The following is a 16,682-nucleotide window of genomic DNA, read 5'->3' on the forward strand; positions in this document are numbered from 1 at the left end:
GATCAATGTAGCATAATCTCTAGCTCTAATTGGATTTTCAAGGTTTTGCATTTGGAAAAGGACTGAAATTCAGAGAAATTGTCAACGGCACAATTTGCAGGATTGGGACAACCAATCGCTATTATTTTTCTGAAAGGAAAAGACATTAAATATTGTTTCTACACCAGCTTAGGGAGAAATAGCTGTGGAAGAAATAAGAATGAGGAAAATTAGCACAATGCAGTATTAACTCAAACATATGTTTTAATGTGAGCACAGACTCAGGAGTGTCAGAGTAGAATGTACTTAAATTTGCATAAGTCAGTAAATAAATTGAATAGCGCATTCACAAGATTTCTTCTGTTTAAAAATATTTTTAATTTGCCTAAGAATAGAAACATCAGTAAGAGGTGGTTGTTCTGTGAATTTTCAAAAGTCCAGATATTAATTAAAAGAGTAAATTAAAAAGTATGCAATGTTAAAAGTTCATAATATGTACACAGTCCATCACTATGTTAGAAAGAAGAGGAAAGTGTTACATTGCAAGGAAATGTAGTGTTCAGAGGCTTATTGATTTATTCATATCAGGGTCATTCTATTTCTAAATTGTGCTCATTTTTGAATAGAACAAACGGGAGCTTTTATGAGAAATGCAAAACTCCAATGTTCTATTTTCCTTGCTTTTTAGTTTTTAATTTGCATAATGTAAATACTCTTCTTGGTATATAGTTCTATAAATTTTGGCAAATGCTTAGAATTATATAATTACCACCACACAATCAAGATTACAGCACTGTTCTGCCACCTGCCAAAAATTTCTTGTGATGCTCCTTGACAGTCAATCTCTTTCCACGGTATGTAGCCTTTGGAGTTGTCTTATTTAATTTAGTATAATGCATTTAAGATTCACCCACATTGATATGTGTATCAAGAGTAGCTTCCTTCTACTGCTGAGTAGTGTTTCTTCATAAGGACATATTATCATTTATCTATTACCAATTGAAGGGCATTTGGGTTGATTTAATTTTTACCAATTACATATAAAGCTGCTATAAACATTCATATATAGGTTTCTGTGTGAACATTAGTTTTCATATATTTTGGGTCAATAGCTAGAATTCATTGCTGGATCATATGGTAAATGTATTTTTAATTTTATAGGAAACTGCAGACAGCCGTAGTGGCTGTGCTGTTTTGTCTTCTCACTAACAATGTATGAAAGTTCCAATTGCTCCACTAACTCCCCAGTTTTTGGTACTGTTAGGCTTTTTTTTCTTTCCCTTTTTTTTCTTCCCCCTTTCCTCTCTCTCTGTCTCTCTTTGCCATTCTAATAGGTATGCAGTATCTTATTATGATTTTAATTTGCGTTTTCCTAATAACCGATGATATTGAGGACCTTTTCAGGTGCTTAATTGCTATCCATATAGTCTTTTGGGTAAAATGCCTATATCTTTTACGTACATCTACAAAATAGGCTTTATTTCTAAGAACAGTTTTTGTTGTGCAGAAAAATTGAAAAGGTGGTATTGAGAGCTCCCTCATGCCCCTCACCCAGTTCACCCTCTTATTAACATCTCACACTGGTATATGGTACATTTGTTACATTTAGCGAACCAATATTTATATATTATTATTAACTAAAGTTCATGATTTAAGATTCCTTTATTTTTATCTACTGTCATTTTTCTGTTACAGTATCCTGTCCAGGATAACACATTACATCTAGTTGTCATGTCTTCTTAGGTCCAACTCACAAAAACAGAGTTCATGGTCAATTCTCCCATTGAGGTAATAGGCTTAGTTAGTAGAGGAAAGAAGACTTCTCACATGCAAAAGAAAAACCATCTACTTAGTCTTTCATTCATGTGTGCGGATAGGCACAGCATGTTGTGGGCATTCCATTGTTAAACTAGTGGAATAAATTCCTTTTAGTCACTTCTGACCTTGACAATTACTGAAAATCCAGGCTAATGAACAACAGAAACACATGATCCACCTTGGATGAGACTAGGAGATTTCCCTAAACCTGAATTACAATATATTGAGATCAAAAGGCAAGAAAAAGTAGAATCCAACACTGCAACTGAAAGATATGAAAACGTAACAAAGCTCCTCCAAAGGGAAGAGCAGTAAGGACTCCAATTTAAACTACACACACCTACAAAGCTTTAGAACTATCAGGTTCTACACATGGTATAGTGAAGGGTAAGAGTTGAGTGTTTTATAAGAATAATTTAAGTTCCCTGGGTCCTGCTTCTATCCCCACACCTCATGCAGTAAGACTATGTTTTGCAACTGCATAGATATTTCAGTTCCAGAGAAGACAGGACATGTGTGACTTGAAAGGAGGGAAGGCCAGTTGCAATCGCAGGATGGAAAAAAGTTATCGACTGAAAAGAGGAGGATTTATTTCCACCTCTGGTGATGGCAGATTAGCTAGATGCAATTCAATTTTCACGTGCATAGTACATAGAAAAAAATGGAATTTGATCGAAGGAATTGAGAAGCTACCACAGCACTGAGAACTTGTAGGGCCCAAGATCCCCCTAAAAAGGGCTGCCTAGGCAAGTGAGTCCGCTACTCCATGCTGCTCTTTCTCTTGAATATTTGTTGATACACAAGTTGTGACTGAGAGACTGAGCAGAGATTTTTATAAACTCATGGGCTAAAGGGACAAAATTTACAGCTCAGGATCCACCAAGAAGTATTTTTTGTAGACCTCCCAGACTTTTAGTTAGAAGCCTTTGAGAATGATAAAGAAGGTATAGGGCAAACCTGAACTTAAGAAAGCCTAACAGAAACTAAAGCCCAACTGCAAATCAGCTCAGATCATGAGATACACTGAGGCAATGTGTCCCTATGTTAATAGCTTGACAGAAGCAGAAGTCAGTCCCTTCTGTAGCAAGGAAACAACACCAAGCACTTCAAATTAATTATGTCTTATATCAAATCAAATCCATTATCAATGATTAATACACAACTATGTTCTCATTGAGTACTTCTCTGACAATACTATCTAAAGTCTGGTGCATGCAAAAATAAACTCCAAATGGATGAAAGACCTCGATGTGAGACAGGAATCCATCAAAATTCTAGAGGAGAACATAGGCAACAACCTCTACGACATCGGCCAAAGCAACCTTTTTCATGACACATCTCCAAAGGCAAGAGAAACAAAAGATAAAATGAATTTATGGAACTTCATCAAGATTAAAAGTTTCTGCACAGCCAAGGAAACAGTCAGAAAAACTAAGAGGCAGCCCACGGAATGGGAGAATATATTTGCAAATGACACTACAGATAAAGGACTGGTATCCAAGATCTACAAAGAACTTCTCAAACTCAATACACGAGAAACAAATAAACAAATCAAAAAATGGGCAGAAGAAATGAACAGACACTTTTCCAATGAAGACATACAAATGGCTAACAGACACATGAAAAAATGTTCAAAATCATTAGCCATCAAGGAAATTCAAATCAAAACCACACTGAGATACCACCTTACGCCAGTTAGAATGGCAAAAATAGACAAGGCAAGAAACAACAATTGTTGGAGGATACAGAGAAGAGAAGGGCCATATGCACCCCAATGTTCATAGCAGCAATGCCCACAATAGCTAAATCGTGGAAGGAGCCGAGATGCCCTTCAACAGATGACTGGATTAAGAAGTTGTGGTCCATGTATACAATGGAATATTACTCAACTATCAGAAAGAACGAGTTCTCAACATTTGCTACAACATGGACGGCACTGGAGGAGATAATGCTAAGTGAAATAAGTCAAGCAGAGAAAGACAACTATCATATGATTTCTCTCATCTATGGAACATAAGAACTAGGATGATCGGTAGGGGAAGAAAGGGATAAAGAAAGGGGAGGTAATCAGAAGGGGGAATGAAACATGAGAGACTATGGACTATGAGAAACAAACTGAGGACTTCAGAGGGGAGGGGGGTGGGGGAATGGGATAGGCTGGTGATGGGTAGTAAGGAGGGCACGTATTGCATGGTGCACTGGGTGTTATACACAACTAATGAATCATCAAGCCTTACATCGGAAACCGGGGATGTACTGTATGGTGACTAACATAATATAATAAAAAATCATTAAAATAAAAAAAAATAATAAAGTCTGGTGCATGTCTCCCAAATATCTAGAACAGTGCCTGGCCTACAATTTCCACCCCATAAATATTTGTTAAATGAAACAATAAACATTCACATTCACTTATATACTCTCCTGGCGATAGGCCTGAGGGAAACATACCAATAGTTTCATAGTAGTTACACCTTGGTCATGTGAGATCCTATTTTCTTCCCTGATATTTCTTTATATTTCACATTTTCTACCATTACCATGTATTATTTCTGAAAGCACCTCTTCAAAATGTTACTTTATTAAAAGTCACCAAATATAAAGTATCAGGCTCTTNNNCTTTTACCAATTCAAAGCTTAAACTCAGAAATGATTTATCAGGAAAAAAAGTATGATCTTTTAACACAATCATGCTATGTATAATCATGTTATCTCCTGCGTTCTCCATCTGACATACCAGTAGTTGGCCAGGTTAGGGTGGATGACTGCAGCCAAGAACACAGCAAACTTAGCCAGACTGTGAAATGACTCCCTCCAGCTCGTTTCCACAGTCCAGGACCCTACCACTATGCAGTATCCACAGAGATGCAGATAACAGAGAGCACCAAGACTGAAACAGACCCTGATCTACAGAGTATCTAGGACATATGCTGCCAATGTATTTTACCATCAATTTTTCTTTCTGTAAGGATTGGGCATTTTGAAGTATTTAATTTATGAAATAGAGCCTGCAGTCAGTTATCAGTGACTAATCATATTAAAAATGTCTTTATCGGTAGGAGATGATTAGAATAACTTCATTGAGTAGCTATAATTATGGCATAAAACAAAACATGATGTTTTGGTGACTTGTGTAGCTTAACCAAATTTCTATGTATTTTCCTGAAATATCTGATATCTCTTCCAGAATATTTTATGGCACATTCACGTGTAGTCACTGTCAAGTGGAAATTAGATAAAAGTAAAATTTCTCAAATTAGATAAAATTAGATAAAAGTCAAACATTTTTTAGAATACTGGCAGTTAGGCTTCCAAAACCATCACCCCTTTTACCTTAAAACCCCATCACTAAAGAATCTACCAGGCATTTGAACAGTTACTAACATGAAAGCTAGGGGCCAAAACAAATATTACAATCAGAAACTTTGAAAAACAGAAATACATGGGCGACTAGAAGACAACGTTAATATATACTTTAATATACTGAGGTACAAAAATATATTTTATTGATGAAAAAGAATAGGATGTTCTTTAAAAAATGAACATTTATATAAAAAGAACAAGCTATTGAAAAGAATAAAAAAAGAGAACTGACATAAACAAGTAAAATAGAAAGGTGTGAAGGAAAAGTTGATGAAATGTTTCAGGAAGCAACCCAAAAAGATGAAGAGATGGATAGTAAGTGAAGAAAAAAAAATTTTAATTAGGCAAATCAGAGGAGGAGGTCCAACATAACATCAATCAGCACTCCAGAAAAAGTAGAGAAAACAAAGGGGAAGAAATGATGAACAATGATTACAGAAAATTTCCCAGAATTGAAGAAATACAGTTCCAAGCTGAAAGGATCCACAGAGTGCTTATCCTGATGAGTGGGAAAAGCCCTACTGGCAATAAACCCTTCATAGTAATTGTTTAGAATAGCAAGGTAAAGATTCCAGAAGCTTTCAGAGCACATAAAGAAGAGAAAATGAGCATATTAGTGAGCTTTGTAGAAGTGAAATGAAAATACAAGAAACTCCTTCAAAAGTTTGAGGAGAAATGATTTTCAAAGTAGAATTTTATACCCAAATCATCTCTCAAGGGAGAGAATAAAATAAAGATGTTCGGTCTCACAGAAACTTCTAAACTATTACCTCCCTTGAATCTAGCTCCTTTAGGATGTCTTCTAAAACATCAGGGACAAATTAACAAGGAGGTCATGGGGCCCGTGACACTGGCCTTCAACCAGGAGGTAAAGAGGGATAATTTTCAGGATTGTAAGGGAAGGCCTGGAGGTACAGGGAGGCAGCCAGGCTGGGTTAGCTCAGAGGGTGGAGAATGATCGGAAGGGTATCTCAAGAATGGCAGTTCTTTGACTAAAGAAATGTATTACTAGAATTGACAGAAAGAAACAGGAAAAAAAAAAAAAAGGAATAAAGCAACAAAAATAAATTAAGGCCATTGTCAAGAACAGACTCTTGTACCCCAATCATATACCTGGCCCAGATAGTTTTATATATCAGTTTTTATTAACCTTCAGGAGCATACATTCCTTTCAAATACAAAGGTTCAGAGTAGAAAGGAAAGGAAATTTATTTAAATTATTGTGTAAGGTGGACAATCCTGATAACTGCACAAGGAAAACCTAAGAAGAGTATAAGCAAATATAATGTATGAATACGTAGATAACAAATTCCTAAATAAATTATTTACAAACTCAATTTGCACTGCACACTACTAAAAATAGGTGGAATAAATTGGGTTTGTCACAGAATCTACCAATGCAATTCATTATATTAACATAGTAAAGAAAAAAAGCCTAATAAATCCTACAGTATAATTAAACTGTATTAACAAAGCAATGGGTAAAAACCTAATTTGATAGGGAAAAACAGTATTCAGTAAGATTCAAAACTCATTTTCTAAAGTATAATTTACTATATTAGCATAGTAATGGGTAAAACTTAATATGATGGAGGAAGAAATAGTATTCAATAGGATTCAAACTCATAATTAAAAAGAAAAATTTTTCTTAAACTATGAATAAAAGAAAACTTCTTCAACAAAAGTATCTACTGACCACCCTCTTATAAAAAAATCATACCTAATGATAAGATACTGGATATGTACATTTTAAGACAAGGGAAAAAACCCAGAAGTGACTCCACCACTACTATGCAACTTGAGTTTCTATTACTAAATGGAAAAAGAAAAGTAAAAATATAAAATTTGAAAAAATATAGAATATCGTAACTTGTAAATAGTAGTACTGTTTGTACAGAAAGTATGAGACAATAATTATGACTAAAAAGAGAGTCCAGAAATACAGCTAGAAAAATTCAACAATTTAAACATAATGTCAATTTTCAAACAGAAATTTAATATATATAATATTTATATAAGTTATAAACTGCAGTTACTTAGAATGGAATATAAAATACATATGCAATAACCTCATGGAGAAAATTTCAATATACCACTGAAGGACACTGAAAAAATATAGATAATTATGAGATATACATACTTGGATACAAAGTCTCGATACTGTAAAAATGTCACTTTCCCACAATTTAATACAAACATTTGATGCCAATTTAATCAAAGCCCCAGCAAAAATTTCCATGGAATTTAACAATTTAATTCTAAAAGTGATATGGAAAAATTGAAGACCAATCCAAAAATGGGCAAGGCTTTAGGGAAACGGAAACACAGAAACTGCTAATAGTTTACATTGGCACAGTAACTTTGGAGAAGACTTCTATAGTATCAAGCCAATTTGCAGATAAACAGAAATGTCACCTCAGAATATAACATCAAGTGCCTTTTTATTAGCCCAAGGAAACCACGGTACAATTGTAGGATTATTTGCAATCACAAAGAGCCTGATCAATATAAATGTTTATCAGCAGGAGGACCATACCATGTATTATGCTATATTCATAGGGTATAAAACCACAGAGCGCTCAACTAAATAATATCAAATACCTTATGTTGGAATAAATAGGAAAGATCCAGAATAATATACAGAGCATGATGGATTTAATGTAGACTTAATGACATGCAAAACAACAATAAATATTGTTTATGGATATATACAAATGTAATATACTATGAAAACATTTACTGCAAAGACACATTTCACTTTTATAATAGCAGTTACCTCTAGGGAGGAAAAGTATTTGGATCTGAAGTGAATATAAAAGGGTCTTAAAAATATCTGTCATGTTTGACTTAAGAACATTTTTGAAGGAATTTACTAATATGAGAACTGAATATATGGTATTTATTATAATGGTCTATCATTTTCTGAATATATGCTAGTTTTCATTAAAACGAATATATATGTAAATTGTTCATTTTCTAATTTTGGTTTAAAACTAAAAGATAATGTAGTTTAGGTTGCATCATAGTCCTTTTTGTGAATTAGGCTTTAAACAAAAAGTAGCTAAAGATTACCGGTTGGTAAAGAGTTGCACATTAGGCCTATAACTATAATAATCCAAGAGAGGACTTTAAGATAATTTTATAGATGATGTGCTCTCTTCACAACACAAGGAAAATGACTGAAAAATGCTTCACCAGCTCATGCACCTTGTAGATGCTTCATCTGTAATTTTTGGGTGTATCCCCCAGCATTCCAAATAAGCAGAAAAGTGGGCTAGTTGTGAAAGAAACATAGCAACGTATAGATTTTGCTGTGCTCATCTTTCATTCCAGTCATTCCTTAGAAAATGTATTGCACCCAGTTTAAATTGCATGGTGATTTAAATGTGCTTGGCATCTCTACAGGGCCACCAGACAGTTGACTCCGGGTTTTGAGAACAGAGCTGAATTTGCTGGAGATGATCCTTATCTCATGTGACCGAGTACGCCATTCATAACTTTCTTACCTTTGACATAATTCTTTGTATCCTAAGAATTTTCTGATTGGCATAGAACAGCTGCTATTTAGTTTTAGGAAACTATCACTTCACAAGGGGTATTGTTTGATGTACATTAGAACTAAAAAAGATGGAAGTCTCTGGACCATTTCCCATTGAGGAGATACATTTATTGATAAGCTAGTGAGGGCACTCACCTGAAGACGTGCGTTGGTACTGCAGACTTCTCAAGCTCAATGACTCAAGTCAGGTTGTCGGCCGGTCTCTTGCGAGTATTTTTTCAGTAGGCCCCATGCATGGAGAGAAGCACTGATTAGAGAAGCTGTGTGTCTCTGTAACTTACCAGCTACTACTCAGACCCTGAGTCCTAAGACTTGAATATATGTTTTACCACTTACAAATCTTTGGTGGGTTGTGAGGATTAAATTGTCTAGTACTGTCTGTTCCCATAAAATAATATGAGATCTGTGAGAACATGGGTCTTAACTGTTTTGTTCATCTACACAGCCTCATTGTCTATAATCCAGCCAGGCAATAGTGGGGGACCCGAGAACTATCAATTAAACAAAGGTATTCATATATACATATGTTCATGGGTGCACAAATGAATGAAAAAGGTACTGCTGGGCACGAAAGCGGTTAATAGGTATTTGTTCCATCTCCTTTTACTTCTACCTGCAGAATAGTTACGATGACCAAACAAGTCCAATATATGTTTAGATCATAGTAGCTGCTGAGAAAAAAGAAATTGTGTCAGCTACCCCTTCATATCAATGCATATTTCTGTATGTATAAAAGTACATACACTTCTAAGTTATTCTACAGAAAAATATGTAACTACTTGGCATGGCAAGGAAAGATGTGTATTACATTACTATAAGTTGAATATGTGGCTATTCTTCAACTTACGTAAAAAACAGTTATACATGATGCCTGTGTCCCACAGCATGCCTAGTGTATGTGCAATAATTCAGTATTCAATTCTGAAATGTCTCAAAGTTCTCTCTTTTAGGTATGTTTTCCAGCCCTAGCCTCCTGATGGACTGTAAATTCCATGAAAGAGGGCCTACAACTCCTCCTATGCCATAGCAGGTGGGAAAATACATTCTAAGAAATTGTATCAATTAGGTTGCCATGACATCAATATTCTCTAATATGTCCTCTCTCACTTCCCATTAAATGTACATGGAAAAATAAAAAAACCCAAACGTGAAAGAGCGCAGTGGTTAAAGTGTGGGCTCTCGACCCAGATGGCTGAATGTGAGTACTCTTTCCACCATATGGATAAAGGTTGTCCAATGTATAAAGTGGGGTAATAATATCTCTTAAAATTGCTCCGGGGAGTCAATCTTTTACTACATTTAAAGCACTTAGAACAGCTCCTGGCCATAGTAAGCGAACGGTAATGTCAGCTGCTGTTGTGACTATCATTATAAAAGTTTGGGAGAAATCAACATAAAATCCAGCTATTTATGAGAAACACATCTAAAACCAAAATATGTCAAAAGCTTGGAAATAAAGAGAAGTATGATTAATCATACCAATAATGACAAAATAAAGTGGGAGCAAAACTATCAATATTACACAAAAGAACAGAGGTTAAAAGGAATTTAATGGAGCAAGGAGAGATGATCATGACAGATAAAAGATTAATCCATAGGAAAGATACGTCATTTATCAACCTTTAAGAACTTAATAAATTCAAAGAAAATGGCAGTCTCTAACCTTCTATGCATTATATACATCACTGAATAAGAAAAGTAAAAGCAAGATGAGTAATTATCAGGCTAACTATATAAACACAGAGGTATTACATATGACACTTGTGTGTATTTGGCTATGGTCAACTTGTTCTGAAACCTCAAGTAGTCCTGATGAACAAACAAATCTCAAATGTCAGAAATAATCAGGTTAGGGTCAGTGAGTCAGAAAGACACAATAAACTCCAACCTCCTCGTGAGGTCAAAGGGCTTAACTTCTTGTTACTCATGCCTAAACCCCTCTGCTAGTGGAGATGTGGAGATAAAGCTTCCATGTGTGTACTAAGCTCTGCCGGTGGTACAGGTTAGAGACCCTGTCCACCCAGCTGCTCCCAGAACCGGCCCTTTCAGTGCTGTTTGTCATCTGCGCAACAGTTGTTTATCACTAATATTCAGAAACCACAGAACTGGTCAAGTTGTTTCACATGAGTAAAGCACCGAGATTGCAGCAGAACCCACATGTGACTTAAAGCAAAGGAAACCTTTTTCATTTTAAGGGCAGGATTTTGTGAGCAAGTCTGGCATTCCCAAAGGTCACACTGCCCAGCACTCTACCGCAGACTTTTATCACCTCAGATTATATGCTGAGAGATAATGGAATAGAAAAGATAACCAAGGTAAGACTGCAAAGTGAAACTGAACTATTTGGTTGATATAATACACATATATTTTTAAAGATCCCTTTTATGAAATAAGTGAGCCGTGAGTTTGTTAAGCACTGCTAAGCATTTTTGGAGGAGGCACATTCAAGTTGCAGCCATTTGCTGCTAAAGGCCGATGGTGATTAACATCTTTAAAATGATGCTCTACATTTTTCAATCATTTGATGTGTTAAAAATCTAATAATATAACACAGCTGGAGGCCACAACTGTTTCTTCAATTGATTTAATGTTGTGCTTTATCTTAAAAAATAATTTAAATGAAAATCAGTTGTTATTTTGACAGAAGGATATTAAAACATGCTTGATTCAGATAGTTATGAACTGCGCTAAAAATATTAAACTAGTTAGACCTCCCACTCTGCCAAAACTATAAAATCAGTGTAATAAACAAAATCAAGAAACATATGTGAAATTCAGAAACATGTCACAGTATAATACTTCTTTGGTATAATACTTTCTTTGTAAGGATAACCAAGAGACAATTACTGTAATGTGCTTAATTGTGATCCCGAAATATTAGCCATCACTTTAAAGTCAACACCTGCACCCGCTGAAGCTTTTTAGAGGTGTGTACTGCACCTCTCAGTAAGTTAATGTGGATAATAGGAAGTGAGAGACATTTCCTATGTTCATCCTCAGTACAACTCAGACATTTACCACTAAGCTTTCTCATTAGTATACTTTTAGCCTTTCCTATAGAGAATTACAATCTAGATTCAAGGTATTTTTGTTTGTGCACCCACATTTGTTTTCAGAGAAAAGAACAGTAAATTAAAAAATTGGATCAATCTTTAATGTCATAAGAATAGCAAATAAAGTGTGATCAATCTTTAATGTCATTTATTTTCATAAATATATATGTATGTCATATTTAATATTTTATAGAAAAGTCATATTATTTGCTCCCAATACTTGAAAGCTCATATATGCCAGATTTATAAAGAAATTATACATATATTATAATTACTATATGTCATTGTTATACATATTACATATAATAATGATGAAATCAATCTATGTGTATATATATACACACACACATATATATACATATATACATGAAACAAGATTCAAAACACTTTTTTGTAAAAGTCTAGATAGTAATTATTTTTAGCTTTGCAATCTGTACTCAACTCTGCTCACCGTGGTAGTATGAAAGCCGCCATAGGCAGTATGAGTGGGTATGGCTGAATTCCAATGAAACTATTTATAAAAGCAGGCCCCTGGGTCTGCTCAAACCTCTACCAGAAACATTCTGCCAACCTTAAATTTATGAATGAGCAATTAGAAATATTCTAGTCATTTCAGGAACAAGATATATATGTTCACTATCAGTACTATTGTTCAGTACTTCTATAGATTTCCTAGCCAGTGAAGCAAACGAAAAGAAGAGTTATGAACTGGAAAAGAGGACGAGGAGGAAAACTATAATTGCTTCTAGATGTTTGATTGACTAGCAGAATCAACTGCAAAAGTATTAGAAGAAATAAGATTATAATGACAGAACAAAAACATTAAAAAATCAATCGCTTTCCTAAACATGAGCAATTAGAAAATGCAATGAAAAAGGGATTCCATTAGCAATCACGCCAAGGTCCAAACTATATCTTGGAATAAAACTAACCAAAAAAGGCCTCTAGTAAGAAGCTTTTGCTTCTCTGGGGGAAGATTCAAGATGGTAGTCACCACAGATTTTCAATAAATTTGATGTACTCTCAATCAAAAACCCTAGGTACTTTCAGGTTTTTTTGGAACTTATCAAGGATTTCAAAAAGTTCTCTTTGGTTCTTTTTACAGCATGACTTATTATTTTTATAGATTTTGCTTCTTACTTTTGTTTTCAATTACAAATTTTATTTCTTTAATCATACTTAGCATATTTTTCAACATTTGATGTCAGTCAGTATAAATTTCTGAAGGCCATATGTATCTGATTCTAGTATTTACATTTTATATTTGTAATTATTCTTACTTTTGCTGCCTGGTTTTCTTGTATGTATCTGAGTTTAATTTTCCTATTCACGAGAATTTTATTTGTGAGGGTCTCTGAGGCCTATATTGAGACTGTGCTCTTCCAGAGAAGATTTGACTTTGATTCTGCTATTTAGCCCACAGTAGGTTTTGGATGATGCGTATAGTATAAATTCAGGTCCTAAATCCACCTAGGGCCTGATCCATTACCGTACAATCTAAAGGGAAATTCTGATGCCTTCTACCCAAGCCAAGGCAGACACAGATTTCCTAACTGCCTGCCCGGTAATGATTTTTCTACTCACCATGGTTCTTGCCTTTTGTAAGCATTATATCTATACTTACAATCATCTATATATGGTTTATCCGCATTTTAAGTTGTTTTACTGCTGTCAATTTTCTGGATAATTTAATAGGCATTATTGCAATAACTAGGACTCTTTTGTATTATATATTAGGTAGAACTAGGAAACTTAAAATGTCTCCCAACACTCTGCTTGATAGCAAATAATTTAGTGGTATACTTGGATTTCATATATATTTGGATTTACAAAATACTTTTCATTATAACCTTTATAAAATCATCCTGTATCATATTTCTTTTCAGGTCTGATTATTACTTGTCCTATTACATATTCAGTAGTCTATTTATTGTCTGTGTGCTTTATTCTTTGCCACAGCCCCAGTACCCAGAGTGGGGCTCATTAATCATTGATTGAATCAAGCATGTTTCTATTTCCAAACATAAATATAGCTTTCAGGGTTAATACAGACACAATAATTAATGCTTCAATGTAAAATAACAAACATCAATTGCTTTCCTAGATGTCTGTATCTGAGATCAACTGTACCGTTCTACTAAGGAAATAGAAATATTTAATTACAGTTGGGGTGAGGAGGTGATAGAGGTTTGGAGCTATTCCATTCAATAGGACAGCCCCTAGCCACATGTGGCTATTTTAATTCAAATTTAAGTTAATTAAATTAAAAATAAAAATTTTCAAGTCTGTTCTTCAGTCATTCTCCCTGCACTTCAAGTACTCAGTAGCCACCTGGAGCTATTGGCTACTGTCTGTACTGGACAACATAGCATATAGAACATTTTCCTCATCCCATCATCACAGGGAATTCTGTTGGACAGCCCTGGTTGGGAAAATTCCAGAAGATCAGAAGAGGTAGTAGAGGGAGAAATTTTTCTGCAGTAGGATTAGTAAGAGTATTTGAATATCTGTTCCTTAAGTGTAAGGAAAGGGGAATCCAGAGCAAGAAGAGTTACAGACATCTTTTCCACTTATTTTTTCTTTCCCATCTTTTTCCACTTCTGCCACCGAGATCACTTAAAAATATTTGGTTATTTTTAACTCAATAATGGTGGCACAATAATAAATACTGAGCAGAATTTTGTTTGGATCTTCTGCAGGGAAAGAAATTTTAGAGTTGTTTTGTTTTTTCCTGCATGTAGTATAATAGTTTAAGAGCTAGCTAAATTAAAAATTTGGGGGAGGGGGACCTGAGTGGCTCAGGTGGCAAAGTGTCTGCTTTGGGCTCAGGTCATGATCTCAGGGTCCTGGGATTGAGCCCCTTATTGGGCTCCCTGCTCAGCAGGGAGTCTGCTTCTCTCTCACCCTCTGCCACTCTCCCTGCTCCTGCTGTCTCTTTCTCTCCCTCTCAAATAAATAAATAAATAAAATTTTTTTCTTTTTCATTATGTGCTTTCCTAAACCACTCAATATGGTTATATGCGTATACAATCTATCTTTATATACTAAAGCCAGTGAAAAACTGAATGTTGAAATTCAAGAAATTATTCAAGAAATTATTTTAACTTATATTTTAGCAATAACATTAAAAAATTAAAGGGACAGTTCTCAGTGACTTGGTCGCAAGACTTAGCACTCATTTTTTTTTCTTGTATTCTCTCAGTTCTATTCCGACAGGTGATACTGGAACGTGACTGGCAGCCAACCCAACCCAGCGTTCTCTGTCTTCAATAAGGATATATGTATGGCATTTCTTTTGAAAACAATTTCCATATTTTGGTCATCTCCCATGTCTAAATCTTGCTACCTCAATGTGGAATTCAAAACAAAACAAACAAAACAAAACAAAACAAAAGCACTGCCCAGCCTCACTTGCTTCTTCCTCTTAGGGACCGAATAGTTAATAGTTTATCTTCTACCAATCAAATGAACTAGTTAATACAGAACTAGTAATATGAGACAGCAAGCTGGACCAAAGGTAGTCATTTCTGCTGGCCTGAGTTTAGCAAAGGCAGCTTGGTTCTACAGCCAGCCACCGGGAAGACAAATCCCTGATTCCATAACTTTCTGATCATGACAGAGACAACACAGACACTGTATCCAGCAAGAGCAGCTGTGACTTCCAGTTCCTGCAGCTTCCTCAGGATGGAAGAGGGAGTGCAAGTCTGGAAACAGTAGCCATATAAGTAGCCTCCTAATTTAGAGCTTTCTAATCATGGCGGACATAGCAGCAAACTTGCCTGATGTCTCTTTCTTGGAATGCCTCTAATGATCCTTCAAGTTCTCTATATTCCTCAATAAATCCCTTTTACGTTAAGTTATCTGCAGTGGGCTCGGTCATCTGCAACTAAGATTCCTAACAAAGCAAACTGTTGTAGGCTCAGCAACATAGAGGCAAGAACCAATGAGATCCACCTTACTTCAAAAAAAAAATTCATCATTATTAACAAATAGATGATTTATGCCTGATGGAAGTTGCTCAGAATTTTGTAAAGTCCTGGGTTCATTAATAAAAGTGAGCTATAGTTTTTTTCAATACTCACCTCTACTTGAACATGGGCAAGAGTTCTAAAAGGACAGAAGGGGGTGAGACCAGATCCAATGCTCTGTTTTTTCTTCTTGCAGTTTGTAGAACCTGGTTTTCTCATGTAATAGTGTTCTTGATTCCTTCTCATAGGACTGGACTCTACCTAATGAAAGACAAATCGATGAGGAGTACTTTGAGGGCCTCAACTTTACTCCCAGTTTTAACCTGTATTTTTTGTTGTCTTCATTCAAACTTTCTTACCTATAGAATTATTGTAGGTGATTTATTGGACAGCATATCCCCAGGGGCCTTAAGTCAGGCTCCCATTACCTCTCATTTAAATAGATGCCTCGGACAAAGGGGTCTTCCATGTTATGGGATGACTGCTGTCCATGTTTAGCAGTCCATTTGGTTTCTCTTCCATCTTGCAGGAGTGGAAAACAGGTTGTGTAACTGAAATGCACAGATGACATAATTCTCATCAGAAGCCTGCATTTTGTTTCAGTTTTGCATTTTCTATGACTAGGCTAAGTTAAATTTTTTATAAAGGAACACTATGACAATATAAAAGGCAATAAAAGGATACCACGCATTCCAGAAAGAGCCCTGACAATTTCTCAAACTCATCTCCAACGTAATTATATGGGAAAGAGCTAAGAAGTTGTCTATGTTGTCCAGAACAATCAGTCTTTTGTGTTTTCATAAATGTCTCATTTCTCAAAGCTGCAGGGGGAACAAAAAGACTTTAGCATGACAGTAATCATGGTACCAAAATAGAACAAAATGACCTGGCTCTAGACAAGAGGGGAGAAAAACTAGCCTGATAAACAGTACCAGTCTCACC

This window comes from Ursus maritimus, unplaced genomic scaffold (genome assembly GCF_017311325.1).
Source record: "Ursus maritimus isolate PB19 unplaced genomic scaffold, ASM1731132v1 scaffold_6, whole genome shotgun sequence".
NCBI classification, from domain to species: domain Eukaryota; kingdom Metazoa; phylum Chordata; class Mammalia; order Carnivora; family Ursidae; genus Ursus; species Ursus maritimus.